Source organism: Doryrhamphus excisus, chromosome 3, assembly GCF_030265055.1.
Source record: "Doryrhamphus excisus isolate RoL2022-K1 chromosome 3, RoL_Dexc_1.0, whole genome shotgun sequence".
NCBI lineage: Eukaryota > Metazoa > Chordata > Actinopteri > Syngnathiformes > Syngnathidae > Doryrhamphus > Doryrhamphus excisus.
This window is the reverse complement of record NC_080468.1, coordinates 19636188-19653682: the sequence shown is the minus strand read 5'-3', so window position 1 is coordinate 19653682 and position 17495 is coordinate 19636188. Positions and strand designations below refer to the sequence as shown.

Here is a 17495-nt window from a genome sequence, read left to right as displayed (position 1 = left end):
GGACACTAGTTTGAGGCCCCCGCCTTGATATGAAAGTTTAATGTTAGTGCGGGCCCGCGCAAGTTTGATATGGATGCTGTATGTTATCATGTACCCAGAAAAAATTATTACGTTTGATTCATGTTCATGTTAAAGGTTAAATAACTGTTAATAGTTATCCTCCCTATCCGTGTGGAAGTGGTAAATTTTTGGCTATTTAAGTTGAAAGGAAATAACTTGAAGGCTACCGTTTAGGTGGCTAGCTCTCTAGTTTGCGAGTTAGCATGTGTCTCAAGACCCTGCAGTTGCGCAATATGTTGTAAATAAAAAGAGTATAAATGTGACTATAGTCGTGTTTTGTCATGTCTACAGGGCTCTAATAATGCTTTGTTCATTTTAATATGAAAAAAATAATTTGTCTACCCACCAACTATATGTGGTTTCTTAAGTTTGTATTATTTGCCGTTTTATTATTATTATTATATTTATTTATTTATTACTGATTGATTGATTTTCTTTATTCTTGATTTGTTTATTTATTTTTCATCTTATTTTGTGCAGAAAAATAAAAATGAAGATATTTGATAACAGTGGAATGTTTTATCAGAGCTTTTATTGTAGAAAATCGGAACCAAAGCACTGAAAAAGTTTGTATATTTTTCTGTTTTTAATAAATGCGTTTTTTTTTTGTTTTTTTTTGCAAAACCTGATGCGGCCCAGCTTTGCCCAGACCCTAGCTCCAGTGGCCCCTAGGTAAATTGAGTTTGAGACCTTTGACTTAAGCAGTGCATTGAGCAAGCCATGGCCAACAAAAGGCCTCCTCCCTTTCCATGTGGAAGTGGTGCAATTTTGGCTTCTTACTTTGTCCTTCTTCCCCACTCAGTTTATTAAGTTCATAGAAATGACCCCTTTGGGACTCAAATTTGATATTGACAAAAGTGGTTGACCGTATTTGTTGACAATGACTTAAGAACACGAATGATCGGGACCTGAAGAGTCGGTTGACATAAATTTCACTGTAATTAAATTCTTTCTTGCTTCTTCTACAGAGAAGAGAAAATACATCTGAATGGACCATGCACTGATTTCCCATGGTCCGCTCTTTCAAAATATCCTCCAACAGGTCCAGTGTGAGAGTGATGGTTAGCGTTAGAGCTCTAATGACCCACTAGACTAGTCTTATTGTTATCACGGCTATCTAACATTGCAGCTGTCCAAACAGTGGATGTTCACCAGCGGCCCCTCCATTTGTCTCAACTCCTAAATCACTCCCCTCTGCAATATCTAGAACAATTTGAAGCACAAGAGAAAAGCTCAGAACGGCGGCTTGATTGTTGCCTCACAACTGCTGGTAAGGCGGGAGTGAGAAAGTGGCCGCCGAGCCGACAGAATACCAGGCAACAGCACATAACGAGCCTCATCCTGCCCCTTCATTAGAGAGGAGGAGTCCCTAACCCCGAGGGGAGTGGGGTTATTCCCATGCGCCCGTTGCACTTTTTAACAAGCCCCTGCTCCAGACACGGCCCACCAGAGATTAGTCCGGTGCACCTGATTTGTCGAGTCCAGCCTCCCGGCACATTTTAGTTTAAAGAGGAAACCCGCCCTAGATTATGGTGGCCCTGTGGGAGCCGGCGGAGCCTCCTCTGACACTGCCTACTTGTGTTTGCAAACAAGGCCAGAGTCTCTGCAGTAAACAAGGTATTGGGATCTAAAAGAGCGGCAGTCCTCCAACAAGCAAGGTCTTATTTGGCAACGTGCATACGACCTAATGTTGTGGCCTGTCAATGCGGCGTTCAGTCGGTTACGGTTACCACTGTCTGTGTACTGCCCACTGAAAATGAACAAAATTAGTCGTATGCCTGTTTTATGATGACGTCATGGAATAATACGGGACAACCTTACCAAGTAACTATAAACAAAGCGCAAAAAATGCGAGCTGATCATGTGGAGGCGGTGACACCAACGCAACACTCGCCGTTTTTGCAGAGTCCGTCTAAGGAGAGGCGGTTGTTGTGTATGACCGGCCAATCACAGAGCGTCAAGAGTGAATACAAAATATTTAATCATCAATACAGATAACGACGAAATGTACTCGTTTCGTACTCGTATTCAGCAAAAATTAATTATCTGTAATGGATACTCGCTATACTCGATACACGAGTATCCGGCTCATCCCTAATTAATATCGTCCGATCCCCTCTGACCCAGGCTGCAGCATTCAGAACAGCCATGTCGGCACTGTGTGGGACTTCCTGTCTTTGTGAGATTGGTATACGTTTTGCACCCTGCAGACCCGATGTCAACCCACCGGATTTGCAAGTGTGGGGAAATATTTCGGGATGAGTACCTCCCCAGCACGGATTTCAGCAGCTGATGGGCTGACCTTGCTCATTATTTTTTAATTTTTTAAATATTTTTAAAAATATTTATTAAATATTTTTTTAAATATTTTTTAAACTTAAATTAAATTAAATTAAATTAAATTAAATTAAATTAAATTAAATTAAATTAAATTAAATTAAATTAAATTAAATTAAATTAAATTAAATTAAATTAAGCTTCAGCTCCCTTTCCGTGGAGCTGAAGCTGGAGGGACCCAGCAAAGGTGGGCAAACCCGTATCGGTATTGGTATCGATGTTGACCAATTTTACTCATGGATTATGAGGATCAGTATAAAACCTTGATTGGAACATCCTTAATAAATACGTATTTTGAATGCTAATGATTGCCAGGGGGTCATGGATTCTGTGCACTGTTACGAGGATATCTGGTGGGAGAAAATGTAATCTTTGTTTTCAACTGAAAATTCAACTTACATCACAGTCTCGTCATGGAAACGGTCGGTAACCCAAGCACCAACGGTATTTGGGGAAATAAACTATTCCCACTATTCCCAATATCACTATTCTCTCTGTCATTTTTATTCCAAAATGCAATGAGTTGAAGCTGTGCCCATGCGCCGCCCATGCACAAACTTTCATGGAAATCAGCGGTAGGGTTTTTGTACGCCACACGTACCGAGCCACCGACAAAAGCGCCTTATTACCTGGAGGTAATAACTGCTTCTACAGATAACAAATCATCTTTATTGCCGTACGCTACTGCATCACTTCATTAAGATGTTTAGACGCCCATTAATGTCACTTTATTTATTTCATCCCGGTGCTTACGCCAGCCGTGGGCTTGGTAGCCGAAACAACATTATCATCATGACAGTGTGCCGCAATCCATTTACCGGAGGGCTCCCTGTAATAGCTCTCCAGGTATTCGCAACAACTGCTTCCCCTAACAGAAGGAGGAGACGAGCGCAGTAATCACTCTGTTTTCACAGAGAAAACGCTGTTATTATTCAAACTTCACTGTGAATAATTGAGCAAGTGAATGTGCCGGGAAAGGCCCGGAATGAGACAGTAATTCTGTGAATGTGTGTGTGTGTGTGTGTGTGTGTGCACCTTTTTAGCATTCGCCTGCTGCCTCCCCTTTGAGGAGCAGCCATTACTAATCGCTAAGAAATTTCCTCCCTTTCCTACCTGCGGGGCCTGTCAGGTCATAAATGAAAAGGAATTAAGTAGAAATCCATATGTTTCCGAGACTACCTCCATCCCCCCCACTCCCGACCCAGCTCCAACCCGACGCCGTATATCATTAGAGGAGCAAATTAAACATTAGCGCTTCGGCTGCCGCTAGTTTGGGCTAATTGCTAATCAGCAGTAAAAGTTGCCTGGCACGGAATATTGCTTACCATAAGCTAAAGGTAATTTGCTTCTCAAGGAGAGCTAGACCCCGTCTGTTGTTGTCCAGAGTCCAGACCTAATTACTGCTGGGGGGTGATGACAGTCACTCAGTGAAGATTAAGACACAGGCGGAAAAAAAATCACCTCGGAATCAAGTGCTTCTGTTCTTTCATTCCTTCATTGTTTGCCGCATGAAGAGATTTGGGTCCGAGATATCCGAGTTTGACCTTGGATTTTTTACCATGATTCAGCAACTAGTGGCTACGTCAAGGGTCAACTGTTTACAATTTAGTTATCCTCACCTCAATTAGTTATCACGTTTAAGTTTAGTTATCCTTGCCCCAATTAGTTATCCTGTTTAAGTTTAGTTATCCTGTTTAAGTTTAGTTATCCTCGCCTCAATTAGTTATCCTGTTTAAGTTTAGTTATCCTGTTTAAGTTTAGTTATCCTTGCCCCAATTAGTTATCCTGTTTAAGTTTAGTTATCCTGGCCTCAATTAGTTATCCTGTTTAAGTTTAGTTATCCTGGCCTCAATTAGTTATCCTGTTTAAGTTTAGTTATCCTGTTTAAGTTTAGTTATCCTTGCCTCAATTAATTATCCTGTTTAAGTTTAGTTATCCTGGCCTCAATTAGTTATCCTGTTTAAGTTTAGTTATCCTGTTTAAGTTTAGTTATCCTTGCCTCAATTAATTATCCTGTTTAAGTTTAGTTATCCTGGCCTCAATTAGTTATCCTGTTTAAGTTTAGTTATCCTGTTTACGTTTAGTTATCCTGTTTACGTTTAGTTATCCTGGCCTCAATTAGTTATCCTGTTTAAGTTTAGTTATCCTTGCCCCAATTAGTTATCCTGTTTAAGTTTAGTTATCCTGTTTAAGTTTAGTTATCCTCGCCTCAATTAGTTATCCTGTTTAAGTTTAGTTATCCTGTTTAAGTTTAGTTATCCTCGCCTCAATTAGTTATCCTGTTTAAGTTTAGTTATCTTGTTTAAGTTTAGTTATCCTGTTTAAGTTTAGTTATCCTCGCCTCAATTAGTTATCCTGTTTAAGTTTAGTTATCCTGTTTAAGTTTAGTTATCCTTGCCTCAATTAGTTATCCTGTTTAAGTTTAGTTATCCTGTTTAAGTTTAGTTATCCTTGCCCCAATTAGTTATCCTGTTTAAGTTTAGTTATCCTTGCCTCAATTAGTTATCCTGTTTAAGTTTAGTTATCGTGTTTAAGTTTAGTTATCCTTGCCTCAATTAGTTATCCCGTTTAAGTTTAGTTATCGTGTTTAAATTTAGTTATCCTTGCCTCAATTAATTATCCTGTTTAAGTTTAGTTAACCTTGCCTCAATTAGTTATCCCGTTTAAGTTTAGTTATCGTGTTTAAATTTAGTTATCCTTGCCTCAATTAGTTATCCCGTTTAAGTTTAGTTATCGTGTTTAAATTTAGTTATCCTTGCCTCAATTAATTATCCTGTTTAAGTTTAGTTAACCTTGCCTCAATTAGTTATCCCGTTTAAGTTTAGTTATCGTGTTTAAATTTAGTTATCCTTGCCTCAATTAATTATCCTGTTTAAGTTTAGTTAACCTTGCTTCAATTAGTTATCCTGTTTAAGTTTAGTTATCGTGTTTAAGTTTAGTTATCCTCGCCTCAATTAGTTATCCTGTTTAAGTTTAGTTATCCTTGCCCCAATTAGTTATCCTGTTTAAGTTTAGTTATCCTTGCCTCAATTAGTTATCCTGTTTAAGTTTAGTTATCCTCACCCCAATTAGTTATCCTGTTCAAGTTTAGTTATCCTTGCCTTAATTAGTTATCCTATTTAAGTTTAGTTATCCTGGCCTCAATTAGTTATCCTGTTTAAGTTTAGTTATCCTGTTTAAGTTTAGTTATCCTGTTTAAGTTCAGTTATCCTGGCCTCAATTAGTTTCCCTGTTTAAGTTTAGTTATCCTTGCCCCAATTAGTTATCCTGTTTAAGTTTAGTTATCCTGTTTAAGTTTAGTTATCCTTGCCTCAATTAGTTATCCTGTTTAAGTTTAGTTATCCTGTTTAAGTTTAGTTATCCTTGCCTCAATTAGTTATCCTGTTTAAGTTTAGTTATCCTGTTTAAGTTTAGTTATCCTGTATAAGTTTAGTTATCCTCGCCCCAATTAGTTATCCTGTTTAAGTTTAGTTATCCTCGCCCCAATTAGTTATTCTGTTTAAGTTTAGTTATCTTTGCCCCAATTAGTTATCCTGTTTAAGTTTAGTTATCCTTGCCTCAATGAGTTATCCTGTTTAAGTTTAGTTATCCTGTTTAAGTTTAGTTATCCTTGCCTCAATTAGTTATCCTGTTTAAGTTTAGTTATCCTGTTTAAGTTTAGTTATCCTTGCCCCAATTAGTTATCCTGTTTAAGTTTAGTTATCCTTGCCTCAATTAGTTATCCTGTTTAAGTTTAGTTATCGTGTTTAAGTTTAGTTATCCTTGCCTCAATTAGTTATCCCGTTTAAGTTTAGTTATCGTGTTTAAATTTAGTTATCCTTGCCTCAATTAATTATCCTGTTTAAGTTTAGTTAACCTTGCCTCAATTAGTTATCCCGTTTAAGTTTAGTTATCGTGTTTAAATTTAGTTATCCTTGCCTCAATTAATTATCCTGTTTAAGTTTAGTTAACCTTGCTTCAATTAGTTATCCTGTTTAAGTTTAGTTATCGTGTTTAAGTTTAGTTATCCTCGCCTCAATTAGTTATCCTGTTTAAGTTTAGTTATCCTTGCCTCAATTAGTTATCCTGTTTAAGTTTAGTTATCCTCACCCCAATTAGTTATCCTGTTCAAGTTTAGTTATCCTTGCCTTAATTAGTTATCCTATTTAAGTTTAGTTATCCTGGCCTCAATTAGTTATCCTGTTTAAGTTTAGTTATCCTGGCCTCAATTAGTTATCCTGTTTAAGTTTAGTTATCCTGGCCTCAATTAGTTATCCTGTTTAAGTTTAGTTATCCTGTTTAAGTTTAGTTATCCTTGCCCCAATTAGTTATCCTGTTTAAGTTTAGTTATCCTGTTTAAGTTTAGTTATCCTTGCCCCAATTAGTTATCCTGTTTAAGTTTAGTTATCCTGTTTAAGTTTAGTTATCCTTGTCCCAATTAGTTATCCTGTTTAAGTTTAGTTATCCTCGCCTCAATTAGTTATCCTGTTTAAGTTTAGTTATCCTGGCCTCAATTAGTTATCCTGTTTAAGTTTAGTTATCCTCGCCTCAATTAGTTATCCTGTTTAAGTTTAGTTATCCTTGCCCCAATAAGTTATCCTGTTTAAGTTTAGTTATCCTCGCCTCAATTAGTTATCCTGTTTAAGTTTAGTTATCCTCGCCCCAATTAGTCTGAGTTTAGTTTAAGGAGCAGAATGAAGACCGATGGGCGTGGTCAACATGGTTATGGGCCATTTAGAAAACAGACTTATTTGAATGTATGACTCAATTAGCCCGACACAGAACTAGATCCATAACAAGAGCAAAAACTGCAATTCCTGAACTGGCCGTTTTATGTACACCAGCATTTTAAGACCCTCCCAAGTCTAAACCTGATCCATCTTGATTTGCCGTTGTTGTTCCCGTTTTGGATTGGATCTACGCTCAGAGACCCGCAAGTACCGCTGTCCTTGTTTCCCTGAGCAGATGCACTGGGACACGTTTAGATTGGACGTTGGGAAAAACTCGTAGCCACTGAAGTCCAAGTTATGATGGATAGGGCCATTAAAGTCGGGGGCATTGTTGGGGGAGATAAGGAGTAACCGTGTTGGCAGATGAAGAACAAGTGACAAGGTGAAGCGGTTAAAAATATGTGTTGGATAGGCTAGGAACTTTGTTGTCTTAATAAAGTGGGGACGCAAGTAAGGACTACGGTAAATGGGATAAAGTGAGCCAACTTTAAGAGATAAAGACTTTTAGCGGCATATATGATAGGAAAATGTTTATTTAATACACGTTGCCTTGAAAATGTTGACTTTTCACTGCTTCCAAATAGAAATCAACACTTTCTTTCATCATTACACTTTTAATGACTGAGTGTACTGTGACCTTGACTGAATATATAACATAAATGTTATTTTACCTGCAAATCATAACAGCGCTCGTTGGCAAATGTCATGTCTGCTTTTCTAAGGCTTTTCAGTAAGGAACTCCCATTACTTGGAGCCTTAATGATAACACCCACCCAAATACCAGGGAAAATACCAGGAAGGCCAATACCAGGAAGGCCAAAAACAGGAAGGCCAAAAACAGGAAGGCCAAAAACAGGAAAGCCAATACCAGGAAGGCCAATACCAGGAAGGCCAATAACAGGAAGGCCAATACAAGGAAGGTCAATACCAGGAAGGCCATTACCAGGAAGGCCAATACCAGGAAGGCCATTACCAGGAAGGCCAATACCAGGAACGCCAATACCAGGAACGCCAATACCAGGAACGCCAATACCAGGAAGGCCAAAAATAGGAAGGCCAATACCAGGAAGGCCAATACCAGGAAGGCCAATACCAGGAAGGCCAATACCAGGAAGGCCAATACCAGAAAGGCTAAAAACAGGAAGGCCAATACCAGGAAGGCCAAAAACAGGAAGGCCAATACCAGGAAAGCCAATACCAGGAAAGCCAATAACAGGAACGCCAATACCAGGTAGGCCAATACAAGGAAGGCCAATACCAGGAAGGCCAATAACAGGAAGGCCATTACCAGGAAGACCAATACCAGGAAGGCCAATACCTGGAAGGCCAATACCAGGAAGGCCAATAACAGGAAGGCCAATACCAGGAAGGCCAATACCAGGAAGGCCAATACCAGAAAGGCCAATACCAGGAAGGCCAATACCAGGAAGGCCAATAACAGGAAGGCCATTACCAGGAAGGCCAATACCAGGAACGCCAATACCAGGAAGGCCAATACCAGGAAGGCCAATACCAGGAAGGCCAATACCAGGAAGCCCAATACCAGGAAGGCCAATACCAGGAAGGCCAATAACAGGAAGGCCAATACCATGAAGGCCAATAACAGGAAGGCCAATACCAGGAAGGCCAATACCAGGAAGGCCAATACCAGGAAGGCTAATACCAGGATGACCAATACCAGGAAGGCCAATAATACCAGGAAGGCCAAAAACAGGAAGGCCAATTCCAGGAAGGCCAATACCAGGAAGGCCAATACCAGGAAGGCCAATACCAGGAAGGCCAAAAACAGGAAGGTCAATACCAGGAAGGCCAAAAACAGGAAGGCCAATACCAGGAAGCCAACACCAGGAAGGCCAAAAACAGGAAGGCCAATACCAGGAAGGCCAATACCAGGAAGGCCAAAAACAGGAAGCCCAATACCAGGAAGCCCAATACCATGAAGGCCAATACCAGGAACACCAATACCAGGAAGGCCAATAACAGGAAGGCCAAAAACAGGAAGGCCAATACAAGGAAGGCCAATACCAGGAAGGCCATTACCAGGAAGGCCAATACCAGGAAGGCCAATACCAGGAAGGTCAATACCAGGAAGGCCAATACCAGGAAGGCCAATACCAGCAAGGCCAATACCAGGAAGGTCAATACCAGGAAGGCCAAAAACAGGAAGCCCAATACCAGGAAGCCCAATACCATGAAGGCCAATACCAGGAACACCAATACCAGGAAGGCCAATAACAGGAAGGCCAATACAAGGAAGGCCAATACCAGGAAGGCCAATACCAGGAAGGCCAATACCAGGAAGGCTAAAAACAGGAATGCCAATACCAGGAAGGCCAAAAACAGGAAGGCCAATACCAGGAAGGCTAAAAACAGGAAGGCCAATACCAGGAAGGCCAATACCAGGACGACCAATACCAGGAAGGCCAATACCAGGAAGGCAAAAAACAGGAAGGCCAATACCAGGAAGGGCAATACCAGGAAGGCCAATACCAGGAAGGCCAAAAACAGGAAGGCCAATACCAGGAAGGCCAATACCAGGAAGGCCAATAACAGGAAGGCCAAAAACAGGAAGGCCAATACCAGGAAGGCCAATACAAGGAAGGCCAATACCAGGAAGGCTAAAAACAGGAATGCCAATACCAGGAAGGCCAATACCAGGAAGGCCAATACCAGCAAGGCCAATAACAGGAAGGCCAATAACAGGAAGGCCAATACCAGGACGGCCAATAACAGGAAGGCCAATACCAGGAAGGCCAATACCAGGAAGGCCAAAAACAGGAAGGCCAAAAACAGGAAGGCCAATACCAGGAAGGCCAATACCAGGAAGGCCAATACCAGGAAGGCCAATACCATGAAGGCCAATACCAGGAAGGCCAATACCAGGAAGGCCAATAACAGGAAGGCCAATACCAGGAAGGCCAAAAACAGGAAGGCCAATACCAGGAAGGCCAATACCAGGAAGGCTAAAAACAGGAATGCCAATACCAGGAAGGCCAAAAACAGGAAGGCTAATACCAGGAAGGCTAATACCAGGAAGGCCAATACCAGGAAGCCCAATACCAGGAAGCCCAATACCAGCAAGGCCAAAAACAGGAAGGCCAATACCAGGAAGGCCAATACCAGTCACAAACAACAGTTGTGTGACTGCAATTTAGCCATCATTGAACGATTAACTCTTTTTGCTTTCTTTGGCTGATTTTTTTTTGTATGAACCCGTATGGGGGGGGGGGGTAAATAGACCAATACAACACATTTTGGTGATAGCGTTAAAATGTCCTCCAATAAGTGGGATTGACTTGCAATTTCTCATTGCACTCTACAAAACCCCCACTGTTACTACAGGGTGTTTCGCCGAATCAACACAAAATTTAGTACGCACCTTTAGGGGCCTGGCAAGCACATGTCTATAAAGTTTGAGCAAGACCGGTTGAAAAACACGTCCACTTTCGGTGAAAACATCTTTGCGGGCGCATACCTAAATCGCCCTTAAGTCACTGACCGTTCGTCTAACGATGATACAACTTGGAGGTGCCTGTATGGCAGCCAAATTATTTTGATGATTGGCAAGGAAAGGATTGGTGTCTTTGGTGTTAAAAAAGCCGCCTGGCAAGATACCAGTACGCTCCAATCAATACATCGTTATAGATCATAATCATGTGAAGGGTATAATCGCCTAAAAGCTATCAATTATAGAGAGAGATAGCCAAGGCCTCCAAATCCTGGCCTGCAGCCCTCTTCCTCCTTGGATTAGGATCTGAGATTGGGTCAGGATCATAGGGGCTGCGCCCGGGCTGACCAGAAATCAGATTAATGACCACTCCAGGGGCACACATCTCAGCCAGTCGTTAGAGGCAGAGGGAGCAGCCAAGTTACTGAAAAATAAATAATACATCATTTGGTCTGGGAGCTGACATAATTATCGCCTAAGACACAGGCTCTGTGAATAGTACATGAAATATCTCAGACGGAGTGACGTCATTATGTTTGGAACAGCGCCGCGGACATGTGACACGGGAAAAGCCGGAGCATTCATTTGCATGTGGCTAACAACGATGACTTCATGCACAAGATTTGCTACTAGCATGATGAGATACATATTTTGGGTTTTTTATATCGACATAGACATAGACTTTCTTTATTGTCATTGCACAATAACAGCAGTGAAATGTCGTTGCCTGGCTCACGTGTAATAATAAATAATAAATAATAAATAATAAATAATAAATAATAAATAATAAATAATAAATAATAAATAATAAATAATAAATAATAAATAATAAATAATAAATAATAAATAATAAATAATAAATAATAATGTGGAGAATAAATAGATGACACCAAATATGAACAACAATGTACAGTGTAAACAGTCATTTGTACAAATAATTTAGAATAAATAACAATAATTTGAAGTTTTGGTGGCGGCACGGTGGTCTAGGGGTTAGCGCACAGACCTCACAGCTAGGAGACCAGGGTTCAATTCCACCCTTGGGCATCTCTGTGTGGAGTTTGCATGTTCTCCCCGTGCATGCGTGGGTTTTCTCCGGGTACTCCGGTTTCCTCCCACATTCCAAAAACATGCTAGGTTAATTGGCGACTCCAAATTGTCCATAGGTATGAATGTGAGTGTGAATGGTTGTTTGTCTATATGTGCCCTGTGATTGGCTGGCGACCAGTCTAGGGTGTACCCCGCCTTACGCCCGAAGACAGCTGGGATAGGCTCCAGCACCCCCCGCGACCCTCGTGAGGAAAAAGCGGTAGAAAATGAATGAATGAATGAAGTTTTGGTTGTGCGTGTGGGCAGGTAGAGGGGCTTATTTGGCATTGAGCAGTCTGATGGCCAGGGGGAAGTAGCTGTCTCTAAACCTGTTACATATTGTTACATTGATGATATTGTTATATTTATGTATTATTATATTATTATATTTAAATATAATATATATTATATTATATTTACGTTCTTGGACACAGGAGGGCTTTAGGGGCAAAAATTCTAAAAATTTTAATGAAATCCAGTAGTTTTTCTTTTTGTTTAGTTATGACGTACTATTGACTTTATTATATTCAAACTATTATGCATAATATAAATGCCATTGAGCTTTTATATATTATTAAATTGTTACCATAAATAAATAAATATATGGTATTATGCTTACCTAAAAGTCTTCTTCTTGTGGATTGACTTGATATCGGAGTCTTGCAAGGATGAACAAACGCAACACAATCAATGTTGCAAGCCCTAATTGGAATAAATTACGTGGGGGGTCGAACCTGCGGCAGTTTGTTGACATGGTTTCCCTCCATTTGTGCAAAACAATGGGTGCATTTTGTTAGTTGCTGTAGTGCAATATACAATATGTAATGATACTCTGCTTTTATTTTGAAGTAACTACTTTGTATTGTTTCCAACATAACAAACTAGCCCTAAAGTGAGCGATGGATGAAAGATGGCGGACACGGAAGCAGCGCCAGGCGACTTCCGCCACCATACGTGAGTGGATAGTGGATGCTTGCACTAAGGTATCTGCTTTAATTGTTTTCCGAGTTTTGGTGAAAGCTGGCATCATTGCCAAACAGTCACCTGACAACAAGCCTAACTCCGACAATGATTAGAGGGAACCCGGCGTGTTTGATTATAAAAATTCAGATACAGAAGATAATGACTTTGATGGAATTGTAGGTGAAAAATATGGTCAATGTATTAATAAATAGTACAATAAAGTTCAACTAAACTCACTGTTTTGCTTCCGTAGCCTGTGTTTTTTGTAGAGCGTGTAGTGCTCGGGGTTCGTACATACAGTCATTCACCCTGGGACTAATTAAAGTTGAGGGTGTTGCCACCCGAATGCTTCAGACAGTCGGAAGAACCATTTTGTTTGCCGTTTTTGGGCTCTTCTTTCGCCTTCATGTTGAACACGAAAATAAAGTTTGCTCCTGCATTTGACACTCTGCCTCAAACTGGTGTGATAAGTACAGAAAAAGACCCCCGGAATTGAGACGGCGCCTTAAATTCAGGTGTGCCTTATAGTGCGGAAAATACGGTGTGTCATAAATGGTTTATATTATATTGGTATTATAATGGTTTATAGGATATTATGTGTGTAATGGTGACCATAGGGGTGTTATTTCATGTCTGGAGGGCTCTAATAATGGTAAAAATCGTACTTGGAAAGTTAGCAGGTTTCTACGATTCATTCATTCATTCATTTTCTACCGCTTTTCCTCATTGGGGGGTGCTGGAGCCTATCCCAGCAGTCTTGGGGCGAGAGGCGGGGTACACCCTGGACTGGTCGCCGGCCAATCAAAGGGCACATATAGACAAACAACCATTCACACTCACATGGTTTCTATGATTGAACTAAAAAACATATTGAATTCTACTTGGGGTCTGTAACCAATTAATCGCAGTAATTAATTACTGTACAGAACAAGTCTTCATTGAATGTGTATGTGTTCAAAAATACCAATGTTATTTTCCATAAAAGGACAATCTGGGGTTAATCTTCTCCTGAATGGAGTCTTACTGTCCTATCGCTCAGTAAAAGCACACCGCAGTGTTCTGCAGATCGTAGCGATCCCGCATTTCCCTGCCCTCCGAGGCCAAGCCGGTAAGTCGCCGGCAACCCCCTGCTGAAGCACCTTGTTGCCAACCGCAAGGCAATTAAAGTCACAGGAAGTCATTTTAAATGCGTGTCCGCGCAGCCAAAATCTCCAATCAGGAACCTGCTCGTGGTGAGGTGAGGTTGTCTTTATTTGCCTTTTTTTAACTGCCATATGTGGAGTCCTCCTGCTTCCACTCCCACCACTTTCACTCAAAAAAAAAAAAAAAAAAAGAAAAACAGTCTGATGGTTATGGAAAAATCCAACTCCAAAAACAAATATGTATATTTTCAATTTATCTCACCTCCCATACCTGTCTGTTCCTCACAAGGCTTGGCATCTCTCCTGGCTGCCCCTCCAACTCGGTATTTAAATTCAGAATTCCTAAGCGGATTTTCTCAATTTAGCTATACTTTTAATCTTTGGCAAAATGAGTGATGACTTCTTTCAATAAAAAAAAGGGAAAAAACTGACAGGCTTACAGCACACACCGGCGGATTAGTTTCCCGTGGAGATGAGGTTTTCCTTTGTGCTGCCGTGTGTCTGTTTGATGGGGTTTAACAGGAAGTGCTGGTGCTGAAATTGGATGCAGCGGGGATGGTGGGTAGATGGCCCGGGTTCGATACAGACCCCCCGCGCTGAAACTTTGCCCTATGCCTTTTTCCATTCATTTTCCTTTCCCTCGGGTCTAGTGACTGAGCCTTTAAACGCTCCTAAAATGATAGCCAGATATACAAACAGAAATGCTGCTAGCAGGTACACAGTAAAGAAGATGCATGCCTTTTTGGAAAAGTCCAGTTGAATATTCACTCCCACATGCGCCCTAATCTGCTGCATCGTCCATATTTTGTTGTGATGGATGCTCATAATTTTTCATGACAGTCTTTGTCCATCATGCTGCTAAAACAATATGCTGCACAACAATACTGCCTGGAAATGGATTTGTGGTGTCCTTATGGGATGTTCTCAAACTGCTTTGGAACTTATACTATTCCATACTAGTACATGGGATAGAGATATCCTCGTTAGATAAACGGTAAATGACTTGCTTGTTAAGTCCTGCAAAGACGTTATTGTTGAGTGCCGTCACGTTTTTCAACCAATCTTGCTGAGATTTTCCACGCATGTGCTTGTCATTCCCATAAACATTCATTCATTCATTCATTTTCTATCCTCACGAGGGTCGCGTTGGTGCTGGAGCCTATCCCAGCTGTCTTCGGGCGAGAGGCGGGGTACACCCTGGACTGGTGGCCAGCCAATCACAGGGCACATATAGACAAACAACCATTCACACTCACATTCATACCTATGGACAATTTGGAGTCGCTAATTAACCTAGCATGTTTTTGGAATGTGGGAGGAAACCGGAGTACCCGGAGAAAATCCACGCATGCACGGGGAGAACATTGAACCCGGGTCTCCTAGCTGTGAGGTCTGCGCGCTAACCACTCGACCACCGTGCAGCCTTCCCCTAAACATTCATTCATTCATTTTCTACTGCTTTTTCCTCACAAGGGTGGCGGGGTGCTGGAGCCTATCCCAGCTGTCTTCGGGCGAGAGGCGGGGTACACCCTGGACTGGTGGCCAGCCAATCACAGGGCACATATAGGCAAACAACCATTCACACTCACATTCATACCTATGGACAACTTGGAGTGGCTAATTAACCTAGCATGTTTTTGGAATGTGGGAGGAAACCGGAGTACTCGGAAATAAACCCACGCATGCACGGGGAGAACATGCAAACTCCACACAGAGATGACCGAGGGTGGGATTGAACCCTGATCTCTTAGCTGTGAGGTCTGCGCGCTAACCACTCGTCCACCGTGCAGCCTTCCCCTAAACATTAATTCATTCATTTTCTACCATTTTTACGGTATCACTACCATGATACGGTGTGTCATAAATGGTTTATATTATATCTTCTATATAGGATATTATGTGTGTAATGGTGACCATAGGGGTGTTATTTCATGTCTGGAGGGCTCTAATAATGGTAAAATCGTACTTGGAAAGTTAACAGGTTTCTATGATTCATTCATTCATTCATTTTCTACCGCTTTTCCTCACGAGGGTCGCAGGGGTGCTGGAGCCTATCCCAGCTGTCTTCGGGCGAGAGGCGGGGCACACCCTGGACTGGTCGCCAGCCAATCACAGGGCACATATAGACAAACAACCATTCACACTCACATTCACACCCATGGACAACTTGGAGTCTCTAATTAACCTAGCATGTTTTTGGAATGTGGGAGGGAACCGGAGTACCCGGCTAACACCCTAAAAAAATAAGAAATGGGTCAGTTTTGCTTTATTTTTAAGCTTACTTTGCACTGAACAGGAAGTCACTGTGTGCACGTTTTAATGCTATGTAACTATACAGTAGTTATTTTGTCGTTTCATGATGCTTCACAGGACTGATGCAATCAATCAATCAAACTTTATTTGTAAAGCACTTTTCATACATAAACTGTAGCACAAAGTGCTTTACATGTAAAAAAAAAAAAAACACAACACACACAAGATTTTTGTCAACAAATCAAAAAAATAAAAAAAATTTTAAAAAAGTGGTCGAAAATGTACGTTGATTATCAAGCGGCGATAAGAACAACGCAGTGGACCAGGCCGCGATGTGTCGGTCGACATAAGCGGGTTAAACTGTACTGTAGGCCCAGCTAGACTGGGCTCAGACAGTCTGAGACACTTGGCTTGACGGGGACCTGGGGGGCCATGCCCAACTACAGGGGTATCTATAGCCAACCATTATTCCTATAACTCCTTAATCCAGTATAGAAGGTTTAAGCCTCTTTGTTTGCTCATTTGACTGTGTGGGTGCCATATCCCAAAGCTGGGCGTAGGATTAGTCAGGCATTGTGTCAGTAGCTTGTGATGATGCCGGGGAGGGGTGGGGTGGGGGGTGTGGCGATGGGGGACTGCTTGATTAAACATGGGCAGAAAAAAAAAAAAAAAACAATACGAGATTTCATTTGCAGAGGAACTGCAAAATGATGTCGCGGGTCCCATGGGGACAGTAAAGCTTTACAGTACATGGGACACTTTATCTTAAATAATCTGTTGACTCATTTTTCTTCAGCCTGCCGGTAGGAGAGGCATTTACGTAAGCTTACGGTGCATAGAGCGCTTGTCAAATAGTCGCTCTCATCATTTTCTTTCATATACGTACATATAAACGTGAGCCAGCACGAAATGAGAGGCGTAACACATCACTGGATGGAGTTCCTGTTCCGCACCTTTTTTCATGGGGTAAGACTTTGGGAGAGTTTTGTCAGTCCTTTTGGCGCCAAACATTTTTTTTGCGACCTAATTTTTTTTTTTAATTAATGGAGATATTTACCTTGTAGTGAAAAACACATCAGTCAAATTTTGTATTTATTCCCACTACTGGTTTTTACTTGAGAAATGTGATCTCAGGGAAGAAGTACATTTGAAACACTTCTATGTTAGGACTAGTACGTTAAAAAGCCATAGCATTTCAGTATGAGGAATCAAACTAATTTTAAATTTATAATTCAAAAACTTTTCTATGTTTCACGTTTACCTTTATCATTATTACTATCATTATAATCATCATTAATATTACCATTTTCATCATTATAGTTAAAAATTTGATTTTTATTTTTTTTATTTTTAATTATTTAAAAATCATTGCTTCTTGTAGAGTGCTGTATCATTTCATCTGTTATCTTCTGAAATCCGCAGTCTTTGTGTGTCAATTTATTTGCCCACTTTTTTGTGACATTTACTTATTTTCTGGATTGCATGTGTCTGATC

General features: G+C 40.9%; 1 protein-coding gene across 4 annotated transcripts in view; it reads right to left on the bottom strand.

The window, feature by feature from the left end:
* Nucleotides 1-17495, bottom strand: part of arhgef39 (Rho guanine nucleotide exchange factor (GEF) 39) — a 251257-nt gene that overhangs the window by 108738 nt on the left and 125024 nt on the right. Inside the window, exon 1 of one of the 4 annotated variants that reach the window (XM_058069026.1) lies at nucleotides 12263-12282. The exons of the other annotated variants lie outside the window; for them this stretch is intronic. The gene's annotated coding sequence lies outside the window, so the exon portion shown is untranslated. Of the gene's footprint in view, nucleotides 1-12262; nucleotides 12283-17495 lie in introns of those variants that run through there. 4 annotated transcript variants of the gene reach the window in all.